Source organism: Pinus tabuliformis, chromosome 1_1 (genome assembly GCF_031772625.1).
Source record: "Pinus tabuliformis cultivar Carrire ecotype Pingquan chromosome 1_1, CPIR1, whole genome shotgun sequence".
Lineage (NCBI taxonomy): Eukaryota > Viridiplantae > Streptophyta > Pinopsida > Pinales > Pinaceae > Pinus > Pinus tabuliformis.
The window spans coordinates 711,638,546-711,651,501 of NC_142297.1; the positions used below are offsets into that span (position 1 = coordinate 711,638,546).

The 12,956-nt window shown below is 61.2% G+C and overlaps 16 non-coding genes across 16 annotated transcripts; all 16 read left to right on the plus strand.

The window, feature by feature from the left end:
* Window positions 1-174: 174 nt before the first annotated feature.
* Window positions 175-293, plus strand: LOC149215726 (5S ribosomal RNA). Its single transcript, XR_016251375.1, has one exon. It is a non-coding gene; the product is annotated as a 5S ribosomal RNA (ribosomal RNA).
* A 710-nt stretch (window positions 294-1,003) lies between these two features.
* Window positions 1,004-1,122, plus strand: LOC149215727 (5S ribosomal RNA). The gene has a single exon (XR_016251376.1). It is a non-coding gene; the product is annotated as a 5S ribosomal RNA (ribosomal RNA).
* Window positions 1,123-1,832: 710 nt separating this feature from the next.
* Window positions 1,833-1,951, plus strand: LOC149215728 (5S ribosomal RNA). Its single transcript, XR_016251377.1, has one exon. It is a non-coding gene; the product is annotated as a 5S ribosomal RNA (ribosomal RNA).
* A 710-nt stretch (window positions 1,952-2,661) lies between these two features.
* On the plus strand, window positions 2,662-2,780 carry LOC149215729 (5S ribosomal RNA). The gene has a single exon (XR_016251378.1). It is a non-coding gene; the product is annotated as a 5S ribosomal RNA (ribosomal RNA).
* A 710-nt stretch (window positions 2,781-3,490) lies between these two features.
* On the plus strand, window positions 3,491-3,609 carry LOC149215730 (5S ribosomal RNA). Its single transcript, XR_016251379.1, has one exon. It is a non-coding gene; the product is annotated as a 5S ribosomal RNA (ribosomal RNA).
* Window positions 3,610-4,319: 710 nt separating this feature from the next.
* Window positions 4,320-4,438, plus strand: LOC149215731 (5S ribosomal RNA). Its single transcript, XR_016251380.1, has one exon. It is a non-coding gene; the product is annotated as a 5S ribosomal RNA (ribosomal RNA).
* A 710-nt stretch (window positions 4,439-5,148) lies between these two features.
* LOC149215732 (5S ribosomal RNA) lies at window positions 5,149-5,267 on the plus strand. Its single transcript, XR_016251381.1, has one exon. It is a non-coding gene; the product is annotated as a 5S ribosomal RNA (ribosomal RNA).
* A 710-nt stretch (window positions 5,268-5,977) lies between these two features.
* Window positions 5,978-6,096, plus strand: LOC149215733 (5S ribosomal RNA). The gene has a single exon (XR_016251382.1). It is a non-coding gene; the product is annotated as a 5S ribosomal RNA (ribosomal RNA).
* A 710-nt stretch (window positions 6,097-6,806) lies between these two features.
* On the plus strand, window positions 6,807-6,925 carry LOC149215734 (5S ribosomal RNA). Its single transcript, XR_016251383.1, has one exon. It is a non-coding gene; the product is annotated as a 5S ribosomal RNA (ribosomal RNA).
* Window positions 6,926-7,635: 710 nt separating this feature from the next.
* Window positions 7,636-7,754, plus strand: LOC149215735 (5S ribosomal RNA). The gene has a single exon (XR_016251384.1). It is a non-coding gene; the product is annotated as a 5S ribosomal RNA (ribosomal RNA).
* A 710-nt stretch (window positions 7,755-8,464) lies between these two features.
* On the plus strand, window positions 8,465-8,583 carry LOC149215736 (5S ribosomal RNA). The gene has a single exon (XR_016251386.1). It is a non-coding gene; the product is annotated as a 5S ribosomal RNA (ribosomal RNA).
* Window positions 8,584-9,293: 710 nt separating this feature from the next.
* On the plus strand, window positions 9,294-9,412 carry LOC149215737 (5S ribosomal RNA). The gene has a single exon (XR_016251387.1). It is a non-coding gene; the product is annotated as a 5S ribosomal RNA (ribosomal RNA).
* A 710-nt stretch (window positions 9,413-10,122) lies between these two features.
* LOC149215738 (5S ribosomal RNA) lies at window positions 10,123-10,241 on the plus strand. Its single transcript, XR_016251388.1, has one exon. It is a non-coding gene; the product is annotated as a 5S ribosomal RNA (ribosomal RNA).
* Window positions 10,242-10,951: 710 nt separating this feature from the next.
* On the plus strand, window positions 10,952-11,070 carry LOC149215739 (5S ribosomal RNA). Its single transcript, XR_016251389.1, has one exon. It is a non-coding gene; the product is annotated as a 5S ribosomal RNA (ribosomal RNA).
* Window positions 11,071-11,780: 710 nt separating this feature from the next.
* LOC149215740 (5S ribosomal RNA) lies at window positions 11,781-11,899 on the plus strand. The gene has a single exon (XR_016251390.1). It is a non-coding gene; the product is annotated as a 5S ribosomal RNA (ribosomal RNA).
* Window positions 11,900-12,609: 710 nt separating this feature from the next.
* LOC149215741 (5S ribosomal RNA) lies at window positions 12,610-12,728 on the plus strand. Its single transcript, XR_016251391.1, has one exon. It is a non-coding gene; the product is annotated as a 5S ribosomal RNA (ribosomal RNA).
* The last annotated feature ends 228 nt before the right edge of the window (window positions 12,729-12,956 follow it).

Here is a 12,956-nt window from a genome sequence, read left to right on the forward strand (position 1 = left end):
TCCGTTCTTCCCCTGGTTCGCTGGCTCCGCGCGGGGCGGGCGGCGCCGCCAAGTCGGGGAAGAGGGCGAGCTCCTGCGCCGAGCCGCTTCGGATCGAGGGCCACGGATGGGCCCCATGCGCTGCGCGTGGCTCGGCGGCCTCCCTTGAAGAGGGGGAGGGGGCGAGATCTTTGCGGGTGCGATCATACCAGCGTTAATGCACCGGATCCCATCAGAACTCCGCAGTTAAGCGCGCTTGGGCTAGAGTAGTACTGGGATGGGTGACCTCCCGGGAAGTCCTAGTGTTGCACCCTACCCCCCTTTTTGCGCGGCTCGGCGGGAGCGATCGGCGCTAGTGCGGAACTCCGCGGCTGCGCGTGCTCGACGGTAAATTGGATTGCGTGCTTATCTTGTTTTGCGGCGCGGGGCCACTTATATATCGATTTATAACGGAATCTCGCGAACGAAGAGATCGCTGGAGCATTAAGGAGGGGGGCCTAACTGAGGGAAACGGCGACTCGCTCGAGACTGCTCCAAGGGAAGTTCGAGAAGGGGGCACCGATTTATCGTCCCGGTCGGAAGTCGCGAGCGGGATTACAGCGCAACGGAGGCGACGTATTGCGGCAGCGGGCGATGAATCTAGGACCGTTCGCATCACCGCAGCGAAGATGACACGGGGAGAGTGGGTAGGAGGTTTAAATCATATGTACTTTTGTAGGAACTCGAATTTCGGAGGAACCCGTGGGTCGTTCACGGAAAGGCAGCGCGAGCTCCACGCAGCGTCGTCGGTGGCCGCGGAGCTTACGCCTTTTTCGTCCCGCTCTCTCTCGTTCTTCTTTTTGTTACCCCCTCCGTTCTTCCCCTGGTTCGCTGGCTCCGCGCGGGGCGGGCGGCGCCGCCAAGTCGGGGAAGAGGGCGAGCTCCTGCGCCGAGCCGCTTCGGATCGAGGGCCACGGATGGGCCCCATGCGCTGCGCGTGGCTCGGCGGCCTCCCTTGAAGAGGGGGAGGGGGCGAGATCTTTGCGGGTGCGATCATACCAGCGTTAATGCACCGGATCCCATCAGAACTCCGCAGTTAAGCGCGCTTGGGCTAGAGTAGTACTGGGATGGGTGACCTCCCGGGAAGTCCTAGTGTTGCACCCTACCCCCCTTTTTGCGCGGCTCGGCGGGAGCGATCGGCGCTAGTGCGGAACTCCGCGGCTGCGCGTGCTCGACGGTAAATTGGATTGCGTGCTTATCTTGTTTTGCGGCGCGGGGCCACTTATATATCGATTTATAACGGAATCTCGCGAACGAAGAGATCGCTGGAGCATTAAGGAGGGGGGCCTAACTGAGGGAAACGGCGACTCGCTCGAGACTGCTCCAAGGGAAGTTCGAGAAGGGGGCACCGATTTATCGTCCCGGTCGGAAGTCGCGAGCGGGATTACAGCGCAACGGAGGCGACGTATTGCGGCAGCGGGCGATGAATCTAGGACCGTTCGCATCACCGCAGCGAAGATGACACGGGGAGAGTGGGTAGGAGGTTTAAATCATATGTACTTTTGTAGGAACTCGAATTTCGGAGGAACCCGTGGGTCGTTCACGGAAAGGCAGCGCGAGCTCCACGCAGCGTCGTCGGTGGCCGCGGAGCTTACGCCTTTTTCGTCCCGCTCTCTCTCGTTCTTCTTTTTGTTACCCCCTCCGTTCTTCCCCTGGTTCGCTGGCTCCGCGCGGGGCGGGCGGCGCCGCCAAGTCGGGGAAGAGGGCGAGCTCCTGCGCCGAGCCGCTTCGGATCGAGGGCCACGGATGGGCCCCATGCGCTGCGCGTGGCTCGGCGGCCTCCCTTGAAGAGGGGGAGGGGGCGAGATCTTTGCGGGTGCGATCATACCAGCGTTAATGCACCGGATCCCATCAGAACTCCGCAGTTAAGCGCGCTTGGGCTAGAGTAGTACTGGGATGGGTGACCTCCCGGGAAGTCCTAGTGTTGCACCCTACCCCCCTTTTTGCGCGGCTCGGCGGGAGCGATCGGCGCTAGTGCGGAACTCCGCGGCTGCGCGTGCTCGACGGTAAATTGGATTGCGTGCTTATCTTGTTTTGCGGCGCGGGGCCACTTATATATCGATTTATAACGGAATCTCGCGAACGAAGAGATCGCTGGAGCATTAAGGAGGGGGGCCTAACTGAGGGAAACGGCGACTCGCTCGAGACTGCTCCAAGGGAAGTTCGAGAAGGGGGCACCGATTTATCGTCCCGGTCGGAAGTCGCGAGCGGGATTACAGCGCAACGGAGGCGACGTATTGCGGCAGCGGGCGATGAATCTAGGACCGTTCGCATCACCGCAGCGAAGATGACACGGGGAGAGTGGGTAGGAGGTTTAAATCATATGTACTTTTGTAGGAACTCGAATTTCGGAGGAACCCGTGGGTCGTTCACGGAAAGGCAGCGCGAGCTCCACGCAGCGTCGTCGGTGGCCGCGGAGCTTACGCCTTTTTCGTCCCGCTCTCTCTCGTTCTTCTTTTTGTTACCCCCTCCGTTCTTCCCCTGGTTCGCTGGCTCCGCGCGGGGCGGGCGGCGCCGCCAAGTCGGGGAAGAGGGCGAGCTCCTGCGCCGAGCCGCTTCGGATCGAGGGCCACGGATGGGCCCCATGCGCTGCGCGTGGCTCGGCGGCCTCCCTTGAAGAGGGGGAGGGGGCGAGATCTTTGCGGGTGCGATCATACCAGCGTTAATGCACCGGATCCCATCAGAACTCCGCAGTTAAGCGCGCTTGGGCTAGAGTAGTACTGGGATGGGTGACCTCCCGGGAAGTCCTAGTGTTGCACCCTACCCCCCTTTTTGCGCGGCTCGGCGGGAGCGATCGGCGCTAGTGCGGAACTCCGCGGCTGCGCGTGCTCGACGGTAAATTGGATTGCGTGCTTATCTTGTTTTGCGGCGCGGGGCCACTTATATATCGATTTATAACGGAATCTCGCGAACGAAGAGATCGCTGGAGCATTAAGGAGGGGGGCCTAACTGAGGGAAACGGCGACTCGCTCGAGACTGCTCCAAGGGAAGTTCGAGAAGGGGGCACCGATTTATCGTCCCGGTCGGAAGTCGCGAGCGGGATTACAGCGCAACGGAGGCGACGTATTGCGGCAGCGGGCGATGAATCTAGGACCGTTCGCATCACCGCAGCGAAGATGACACGGGGAGAGTGGGTAGGAGGTTTAAATCATATGTACTTTTGTAGGAACTCGAATTTCGGAGGAACCCGTGGGTCGTTCACGGAAAGGCAGCGCGAGCTCCACGCAGCGTCGTCGGTGGCCGCGGAGCTTACGCCTTTTTCGTCCCGCTCTCTCTCGTTCTTCTTTTTGTTACCCCCTCCGTTCTTCCCCTGGTTCGCTGGCTCCGCGCGGGGCGGGCGGCGCCGCCAAGTCGGGGAAGAGGGCGAGCTCCTGCGCCGAGCCGCTTCGGATCGAGGGCCACGGATGGGCCCCATGCGCTGCGCGTGGCTCGGCGGCCTCCCTTGAAGAGGGGGAGGGGGCGAGATCTTTGCGGGTGCGATCATACCAGCGTTAATGCACCGGATCCCATCAGAACTCCGCAGTTAAGCGCGCTTGGGCTAGAGTAGTACTGGGATGGGTGACCTCCCGGGAAGTCCTAGTGTTGCACCCTACCCCCCTTTTTGCGCGGCTCGGCGGGAGCGATCGGCGCTAGTGCGGAACTCCGCGGCTGCGCGTGCTCGACGGTAAATTGGATTGCGTGCTTATCTTGTTTTGCGGCGCGGGGCCACTTATATATCGATTTATAACGGAATCTCGCGAACGAAGAGATCGCTGGAGCATTAAGGAGGGGGGCCTAACTGAGGGAAACGGCGACTCGCTCGAGACTGCTCCAAGGGAAGTTCGAGAAGGGGGCACCGATTTATCGTCCCGGTCGGAAGTCGCGAGCGGGATTACAGCGCAACGGAGGCGACGTATTGCGGCAGCGGGCGATGAATCTAGGACCGTTCGCATCACCGCAGCGAAGATGACACGGGGAGAGTGGGTAGGAGGTTTAAATCATATGTACTTTTGTAGGAACTCGAATTTCGGAGGAACCCGTGGGTCGTTCACGGAAAGGCAGCGCGAGCTCCACGCAGCGTCGTCGGTGGCCGCGGAGCTTACGCCTTTTTCGTCCCGCTCTCTCTCGTTCTTCTTTTTGTTACCCCCTCCGTTCTTCCCCTGGTTCGCTGGCTCCGCGCGGGGCGGGCGGCGCCGCCAAGTCGGGGAAGAGGGCGAGCTCCTGCGCCGAGCCGCTTCGGATCGAGGGCCACGGATGGGCCCCATGCGCTGCGCGTGGCTCGGCGGCCTCCCTTGAAGAGGGGGAGGGGGCGAGATCTTTGCGGGTGCGATCATACCAGCGTTAATGCACCGGATCCCATCAGAACTCCGCAGTTAAGCGCGCTTGGGCTAGAGTAGTACTGGGATGGGTGACCTCCCGGGAAGTCCTAGTGTTGCACCCTACCCCCCTTTTTGCGCGGCTCGGCGGGAGCGATCGGCGCTAGTGCGGAACTCCGCGGCTGCGCGTGCTCGACGGTAAATTGGATTGCGTGCTTATCTTGTTTTGCGGCGCGGGGCCACTTATATATCGATTTATAACGGAATCTCGCGAACGAAGAGATCGCTGGAGCATTAAGGAGGGGGGCCTAACTGAGGGAAACGGCGACTCGCTCGAGACTGCTCCAAGGGAAGTTCGAGAAGGGGGCACCGATTTATCGTCCCGGTCGGAAGTCGCGAGCGGGATTACAGCGCAACGGAGGCGACGTATTGCGGCAGCGGGCGATGAATCTAGGACCGTTCGCATCACCGCAGCGAAGATGACACGGGGAGAGTGGGTAGGAGGTTTAAATCATATGTACTTTTGTAGGAACTCGAATTTCGGAGGAACCCGTGGGTCGTTCACGGAAAGGCAGCGCGAGCTCCACGCAGCGTCGTCGGTGGCCGCGGAGCTTACGCCTTTTTCGTCCCGCTCTCTCTCGTTCTTCTTTTTGTTACCCCCTCCGTTCTTCCCCTGGTTCGCTGGCTCCGCGCGGGGCGGGCGGCGCCGCCAAGTCGGGGAAGAGGGCGAGCTCCTGCGCCGAGCCGCTTCGGATCGAGGGCCACGGATGGGCCCCATGCGCTGCGCGTGGCTCGGCGGCCTCCCTTGAAGAGGGGGAGGGGGCGAGATCTTTGCGGGTGCGATCATACCAGCGTTAATGCACCGGATCCCATCAGAACTCCGCAGTTAAGCGCGCTTGGGCTAGAGTAGTACTGGGATGGGTGACCTCCCGGGAAGTCCTAGTGTTGCACCCTACCCCCCTTTTTGCGCGGCTCGGCGGGAGCGATCGGCGCTAGTGCGGAACTCCGCGGCTGCGCGTGCTCGACGGTAAATTGGATTGCGTGCTTATCTTGTTTTGCGGCGCGGGGCCACTTATATATCGATTTATAACGGAATCTCGCGAACGAAGAGATCGCTGGAGCATTAAGGAGGGGGGCCTAACTGAGGGAAACGGCGACTCGCTCGAGACTGCTCCAAGGGAAGTTCGAGAAGGGGGCACCGATTTATCGTCCCGGTCGGAAGTCGCGAGCGGGATTACAGCGCAACGGAGGCGACGTATTGCGGCAGCGGGCGATGAATCTAGGACCGTTCGCATCACCGCAGCGAAGATGACACGGGGAGAGTGGGTAGGAGGTTTAAATCATATGTACTTTTGTAGGAACTCGAATTTCGGAGGAACCCGTGGGTCGTTCACGGAAAGGCAGCGCGAGCTCCACGCAGCGTCGTCGGTGGCCGCGGAGCTTACGCCTTTTTCGTCCCGCTCTCTCTCGTTCTTCTTTTTGTTACCCCCTCCGTTCTTCCCCTGGTTCGCTGGCTCCGCGCGGGGCGGGCGGCGCCGCCAAGTCGGGGAAGAGGGCGAGCTCCTGCGCCGAGCCGCTTCGGATCGAGGGCCACGGATGGGCCCCATGCGCTGCGCGTGGCTCGGCGGCCTCCCTTGAAGAGGGGGAGGGGGCGAGATCTTTGCGGGTGCGATCATACCAGCGTTAATGCACCGGATCCCATCAGAACTCCGCAGTTAAGCGCGCTTGGGCTAGAGTAGTACTGGGATGGGTGACCTCCCGGGAAGTCCTAGTGTTGCACCCTACCCCCCTTTTTGCGCGGCTCGGCGGGAGCGATCGGCGCTAGTGCGGAACTCCGCGGCTGCGCGTGCTCGACGGTAAATTGGATTGCGTGCTTATCTTGTTTTGCGGCGCGGGGCCACTTATATATCGATTTATAACGGAATCTCGCGAACGAAGAGATCGCTGGAGCATTAAGGAGGGGGGCCTAACTGAGGGAAACGGCGACTCGCTCGAGACTGCTCCAAGGGAAGTTCGAGAAGGGGGCACCGATTTATCGTCCCGGTCGGAAGTCGCGAGCGGGATTACAGCGCAACGGAGGCGACGTATTGCGGCAGCGGGCGATGAATCTAGGACCGTTCGCATCACCGCAGCGAAGATGACACGGGGAGAGTGGGTAGGAGGTTTAAATCATATGTACTTTTGTAGGAACTCGAATTTCGGAGGAACCCGTGGGTCGTTCACGGAAAGGCAGCGCGAGCTCCACGCAGCGTCGTCGGTGGCCGCGGAGCTTACGCCTTTTTCGTCCCGCTCTCTCTCGTTCTTCTTTTTGTTACCCCCTCCGTTCTTCCCCTGGTTCGCTGGCTCCGCGCGGGGCGGGCGGCGCCGCCAAGTCGGGGAAGAGGGCGAGCTCCTGCGCCGAGCCGCTTCGGATCGAGGGCCACGGATGGGCCCCATGCGCTGCGCGTGGCTCGGCGGCCTCCCTTGAAGAGGGGGAGGGGGCGAGATCTTTGCGGGTGCGATCATACCAGCGTTAATGCACCGGATCCCATCAGAACTCCGCAGTTAAGCGCGCTTGGGCTAGAGTAGTACTGGGATGGGTGACCTCCCGGGAAGTCCTAGTGTTGCACCCTACCCCCCTTTTTGCGCGGCTCGGCGGGAGCGATCGGCGCTAGTGCGGAACTCCGCGGCTGCGCGTGCTCGACGGTAAATTGGATTGCGTGCTTATCTTGTTTTGCGGCGCGGGGCCACTTATATATCGATTTATAACGGAATCTCGCGAACGAAGAGATCGCTGGAGCATTAAGGAGGGGGGCCTAACTGAGGGAAACGGCGACTCGCTCGAGACTGCTCCAAGGGAAGTTCGAGAAGGGGGCACCGATTTATCGTCCCGGTCGGAAGTCGCGAGCGGGATTACAGCGCAACGGAGGCGACGTATTGCGGCAGCGGGCGATGAATCTAGGACCGTTCGCATCACCGCAGCGAAGATGACACGGGGAGAGTGGGTAGGAGGTTTAAATCATATGTACTTTTGTAGGAACTCGAATTTCGGAGGAACCCGTGGGTCGTTCACGGAAAGGCAGCGCGAGCTCCACGCAGCGTCGTCGGTGGCCGCGGAGCTTACGCCTTTTTCGTCCCGCTCTCTCTCGTTCTTCTTTTTGTTACCCCCTCCGTTCTTCCCCTGGTTCGCTGGCTCCGCGCGGGGCGGGCGGCGCCGCCAAGTCGGGGAAGAGGGCGAGCTCCTGCGCCGAGCCGCTTCGGATCGAGGGCCACGGATGGGCCCCATGCGCTGCGCGTGGCTCGGCGGCCTCCCTTGAAGAGGGGGAGGGGGCGAGATCTTTGCGGGTGCGATCATACCAGCGTTAATGCACCGGATCCCATCAGAACTCCGCAGTTAAGCGCGCTTGGGCTAGAGTAGTACTGGGATGGGTGACCTCCCGGGAAGTCCTAGTGTTGCACCCTACCCCCCTTTTTGCGCGGCTCGGCGGGAGCGATCGGCGCTAGTGCGGAACTCCGCGGCTGCGCGTGCTCGACGGTAAATTGGATTGCGTGCTTATCTTGTTTTGCGGCGCGGGGCCACTTATATATCGATTTATAACGGAATCTCGCGAACGAAGAGATCGCTGGAGCATTAAGGAGGGGGGCCTAACTGAGGGAAACGGCGACTCGCTCGAGACTGCTCCAAGGGAAGTTCGAGAAGGGGGCACCGATTTATCGTCCCGGTCGGAAGTCGCGAGCGGGATTACAGCGCAACGGAGGCGACGTATTGCGGCAGCGGGCGATGAATCTAGGACCGTTCGCATCACCGCAGCGAAGATGACACGGGGAGAGTGGGTAGGAGGTTTAAATCATATGTACTTTTGTAGGAACTCGAATTTCGGAGGAACCCGTGGGTCGTTCACGGAAAGGCAGCGCGAGCTCCACGCAGCGTCGTCGGTGGCCGCGGAGCTTACGCCTTTTTCGTCCCGCTCTCTCTCGTTCTTCTTTTTGTTACCCCCTCCGTTCTTCCCCTGGTTCGCTGGCTCCGCGCGGGGCGGGCGGCGCCGCCAAGTCGGGGAAGAGGGCGAGCTCCTGCGCCGAGCCGCTTCGGATCGAGGGCCACGGATGGGCCCCATGCGCTGCGCGTGGCTCGGCGGCCTCCCTTGAAGAGGGGGAGGGGGCGAGATCTTTGCGGGTGCGATCATACCAGCGTTAATGCACCGGATCCCATCAGAACTCCGCAGTTAAGCGCGCTTGGGCTAGAGTAGTACTGGGATGGGTGACCTCCCGGGAAGTCCTAGTGTTGCACCCTACCCCCCTTTTTGCGCGGCTCGGCGGGAGCGATCGGCGCTAGTGCGGAACTCCGCGGCTGCGCGTGCTCGACGGTAAATTGGATTGCGTGCTTATCTTGTTTTGCGGCGCGGGGCCACTTATATATCGATTTATAACGGAATCTCGCGAACGAAGAGATCGCTGGAGCATTAAGGAGGGGGGCCTAACTGAGGGAAACGGCGACTCGCTCGAGACTGCTCCAAGGGAAGTTCGAGAAGGGGGCACCGATTTATCGTCCCGGTCGGAAGTCGCGAGCGGGATTACAGCGCAACGGAGGCGACGTATTGCGGCAGCGGGCGATGAATCTAGGACCGTTCGCATCACCGCAGCGAAGATGACACGGGGAGAGTGGGTAGGAGGTTTAAATCATATGTACTTTTGTAGGAACTCGAATTTCGGAGGAACCCGTGGGTCGTTCACGGAAAGGCAGCGCGAGCTCCACGCAGCGTCGTCGGTGGCCGCGGAGCTTACGCCTTTTTCGTCCCGCTCTCTCTCGTTCTTCTTTTTGTTACCCCCTCCGTTCTTCCCCTGGTTCGCTGGCTCCGCGCGGGGCGGGCGGCGCCGCCAAGTCGGGGAAGAGGGCGAGCTCCTGCGCCGAGCCGCTTCGGATCGAGGGCCACGGATGGGCCCCATGCGCTGCGCGTGGCTCGGCGGCCTCCCTTGAAGAGGGGGAGGGGGCGAGATCTTTGCGGGTGCGATCATACCAGCGTTAATGCACCGGATCCCATCAGAACTCCGCAGTTAAGCGCGCTTGGGCTAGAGTAGTACTGGGATGGGTGACCTCCCGGGAAGTCCTAGTGTTGCACCCTACCCCCCTTTTTGCGCGGCTCGGCGGGAGCGATCGGCGCTAGTGCGGAACTCCGCGGCTGCGCGTGCTCGACGGTAAATTGGATTGCGTGCTTATCTTGTTTTGCGGCGCGGGGCCACTTATATATCGATTTATAACGGAATCTCGCGAACGAAGAGATCGCTGGAGCATTAAGGAGGGGGGCCTAACTGAGGGAAACGGCGACTCGCTCGAGACTGCTCCAAGGGAAGTTCGAGAAGGGGGCACCGATTTATCGTCCCGGTCGGAAGTCGCGAGCGGGATTACAGCGCAACGGAGGCGACGTATTGCGGCAGCGGGCGATGAATCTAGGACCGTTCGCATCACCGCAGCGAAGATGACACGGGGAGAGTGGGTAGGAGGTTTAAATCATATGTACTTTTGTAGGAACTCGAATTTCGGAGGAACCCGTGGGTCGTTCACGGAAAGGCAGCGCGAGCTCCACGCAGCGTCGTCGGTGGCCGCGGAGCTTACGCCTTTTTCGTCCCGCTCTCTCTCGTTCTTCTTTTTGTTACCCCCTCCGTTCTTCCCCTGGTTCGCTGGCTCCGCGCGGGGCGGGCGGCGCCGCCAAGTCGGGGAAGAGGGCGAGCTCCTGCGCCGAGCCGCTTCGGATCGAGGGCCACGGATGGGCCCCATGCGCTGCGCGTGGCTCGGCGGCCTCCCTTGAAGAGGGGGAGGGGGCGAGATCTTTGCGGGTGCGATCATACCAGCGTTAATGCACCGGATCCCATCAGAACTCCGCAGTTAAGCGCGCTTGGGCTAGAGTAGTACTGGGATGGGTGACCTCCCGGGAAGTCCTAGTGTTGCACCCTACCCCCCTTTTTGCGCGGCTCGGCGGGAGCGATCGGCGCTAGTGCGGAACTCCGCGGCTGCGCGTGCTCGACGGTAAATTGGATTGCGTGCTTATCTTGTTTTGCGGCGCGGGGCCACTTATATATCGATTTATAACGGAATCTCGCGAACGAAGAGATCGCTGGAGCATTAAGGAGGGGGGCCTAACTGAGGGAAACGGCGACTCGCTCGAGACTGCTCCAAGGGAAGTTCGAGAAGGGGGCACCGATTTATCGTCCCGGTCGGAAGTCGCGAGCGGGATTACAGCGCAACGGAGGCGACGTATTGCGGCAGCGGGCGATGAATCTAGGACCGTTCGCATCACCGCAGCGAAGATGACACGGGGAGAGTGGGTAGGAGGTTTAAATCATATGTACTTTTGTAGGAACTCGAATTTCGGAGGAACCCGTGGGTCGTTCACGGAAAGGCAGCGCGAGCTCCACGCAGCGTCGTCGGTGGCCGCGGAGCTTACGCCTTTTTCGTCCCGCTCTCTCTCGTTCTTCTTTTTGTTACCCCCTCCGTTCTTCCCCTGGTTCGCTGGCTCCGCGCGGGGCGGGCGGCGCCGCCAAGTCGGGGAAGAGGGCGAGCTCCTGCGCCGAGCCGCTTCGGATCGAGGGCCACGGATGGGCCCCATGCGCTGCGCGTGGCTCGGCGGCCTCCCTTGAAGAGGGGGAGGGGGCGAGATCTTTGCGGGTGCGATCATACCAGCGTTAATGCACCGGATCCCATCAGAACTCCGCAGTTAAGCGCGCTTGGGCTAGAGTAGTACTGGGATGGGTGACCTCCCGGGAAGTCCTAGTGTTGCACCCTACCCCCCTTTTTGCGCGGCTCGGCGGGAGCGATCGGCGCTAGTGCGGAACTCCGCGGCTGCGCGTGCTCGACGGTAAATTGGATTGCGTGCTTATCTTGTTTTGCGGCGCGGGGCCACTTATATATCGATTTATAACGGAATCTCGCGAACGAAGAGATCGCTGGAGCATTAAGGAGGGGGGCCTAACTGAGGGAAACGGCGACTCGCTCGAGACTGCTCCAAGGGAAGTTCGAGAAGGGGGCACCGATTTATCGTCCCGGTCGGAAGTCGCGAGCGGGATTACAGCGCAACGGAGGCGACGTATTGCGGCAGCGGGCGATGAATCTAGGACCGTTCGCATCACCGCAGCGAAGATGACACGGGGAGAGTGGGTAGGAGGTTTAAATCATATGTACTTTTGTAGGAACTCGAATTTCGGAGGAACCCGTGGGTCGTTCACGGAAAGGCAGCGCGAGCTCCACGCAGCGTCGTCGGTGGCCGCGGAGCTTACGCCTTTTTCGTCCCGCTCTCTCTCGTTCTTCTTTTTGTTACCCCCTCCGTTCTTCCCCTGGTTCGCTGGCTCCGCGCGGGGCGGGCGGCGCCGCCAAGTCGGGGAAGAGGGCGAGCTCCTGCGCCGAGCCGCTTCGGATCGAGGGCCACGGATGGGCCCCATGCGCTGCGCGTGGCTCGGCGGCCTCCCTTGAAGAGGGGGAGGGGGCGAGATCTTTGCGGGTGCGATCATACCAGCGTTAATGCACCGGATCCCATCAGAACTCCGCAGTTAAGCGCGCTTGGGCTAGAGTAGTACTGGGATGGGTGACCTCCCGGGAAGTCCTAGTGTTGCACCCTACCCCCCTTTTTGCGCGGCTCGGCGGGAGCGATCGGCGCTAGTGCGGAACTCCGCGGCTGCGCGTGCTCGACGGTAAATTGGATTGCGTGCTTATCTTGTTTTGCGGCGCGGGGCCACTTATATATCGATTTATAACGGAATCTCGCGAACGAAGAGATCGCTGGAGCATTAAGGAGGGGGGCCTAACTGAGGGAAACGGCGACTCGCTCGAGACTGCTCCAAGGGAAGTTCGAGAAGGGGGCACCGATTTATCGTCCCGGTCGGAAGTCGCGAGCGGGATTACAGCGCAACGGAGGCGACGTATTGCGGCAGCGGGCGATGAATCTAGGACCGTTCGCATCACCGCAGCGAAGATGACACGGGGAGAGTGGGTAGGAGGTTTAAATCATATGTACTTTTGTAGGAACTCGAATTTCGGAGGAACCCGTGGGTCGTTCACGGAAAGGCAGCGCGAGCTCCACGCAGCGTCGTCGGTGGCCGCGGAGCTTACGCCTTTTTCGTCCCGCTCTCTCTCGTTCTTCTTTTTGTTACCCCCTCCGTTCTTCCCCTGGTTCGCTGGCTCCGCGCGGGGCGGGCGGCGCCGCCAAGTCGGGGAAGAGGGCGAGCTCCTGCGCCGAGCCGCTTCGGATCGAGGGCCACGGATGGGCCCCATGCGCTGCGCGTGGCTCGGCGGCCTCCCTTGAAGAGGGGGAGGGGGCGAGATCTTTGCGGGTGCGATCATACCAGCGTTAATGCACCGGATCCCATCAGAACTCCGCAGTTAAGCGCGCTTGGGCTAGAGTAGTACTGGGATGGGTGACCTCCCGGGAAGTCCTAGTGTTGCACCCTACCCCCCTTTTTGCGCGGCTCGGCGGGAGCGATCGGCGCTAGTGCGGAACTCCGCGGCTGCGCGTGCTCGACGGTAAATTGGATTGCGTGCTTATCTTGTTTTGCGGCGCGGGGCCACTTATATATCGATTTATAACGGAATCTCGCGAACGAAGAGATCGCTGGAGCATTAAGGAGGGGGGCCTAACTGAGGGAAACGGCGACTCGCTCGAGACTGCTCCAAGGGAA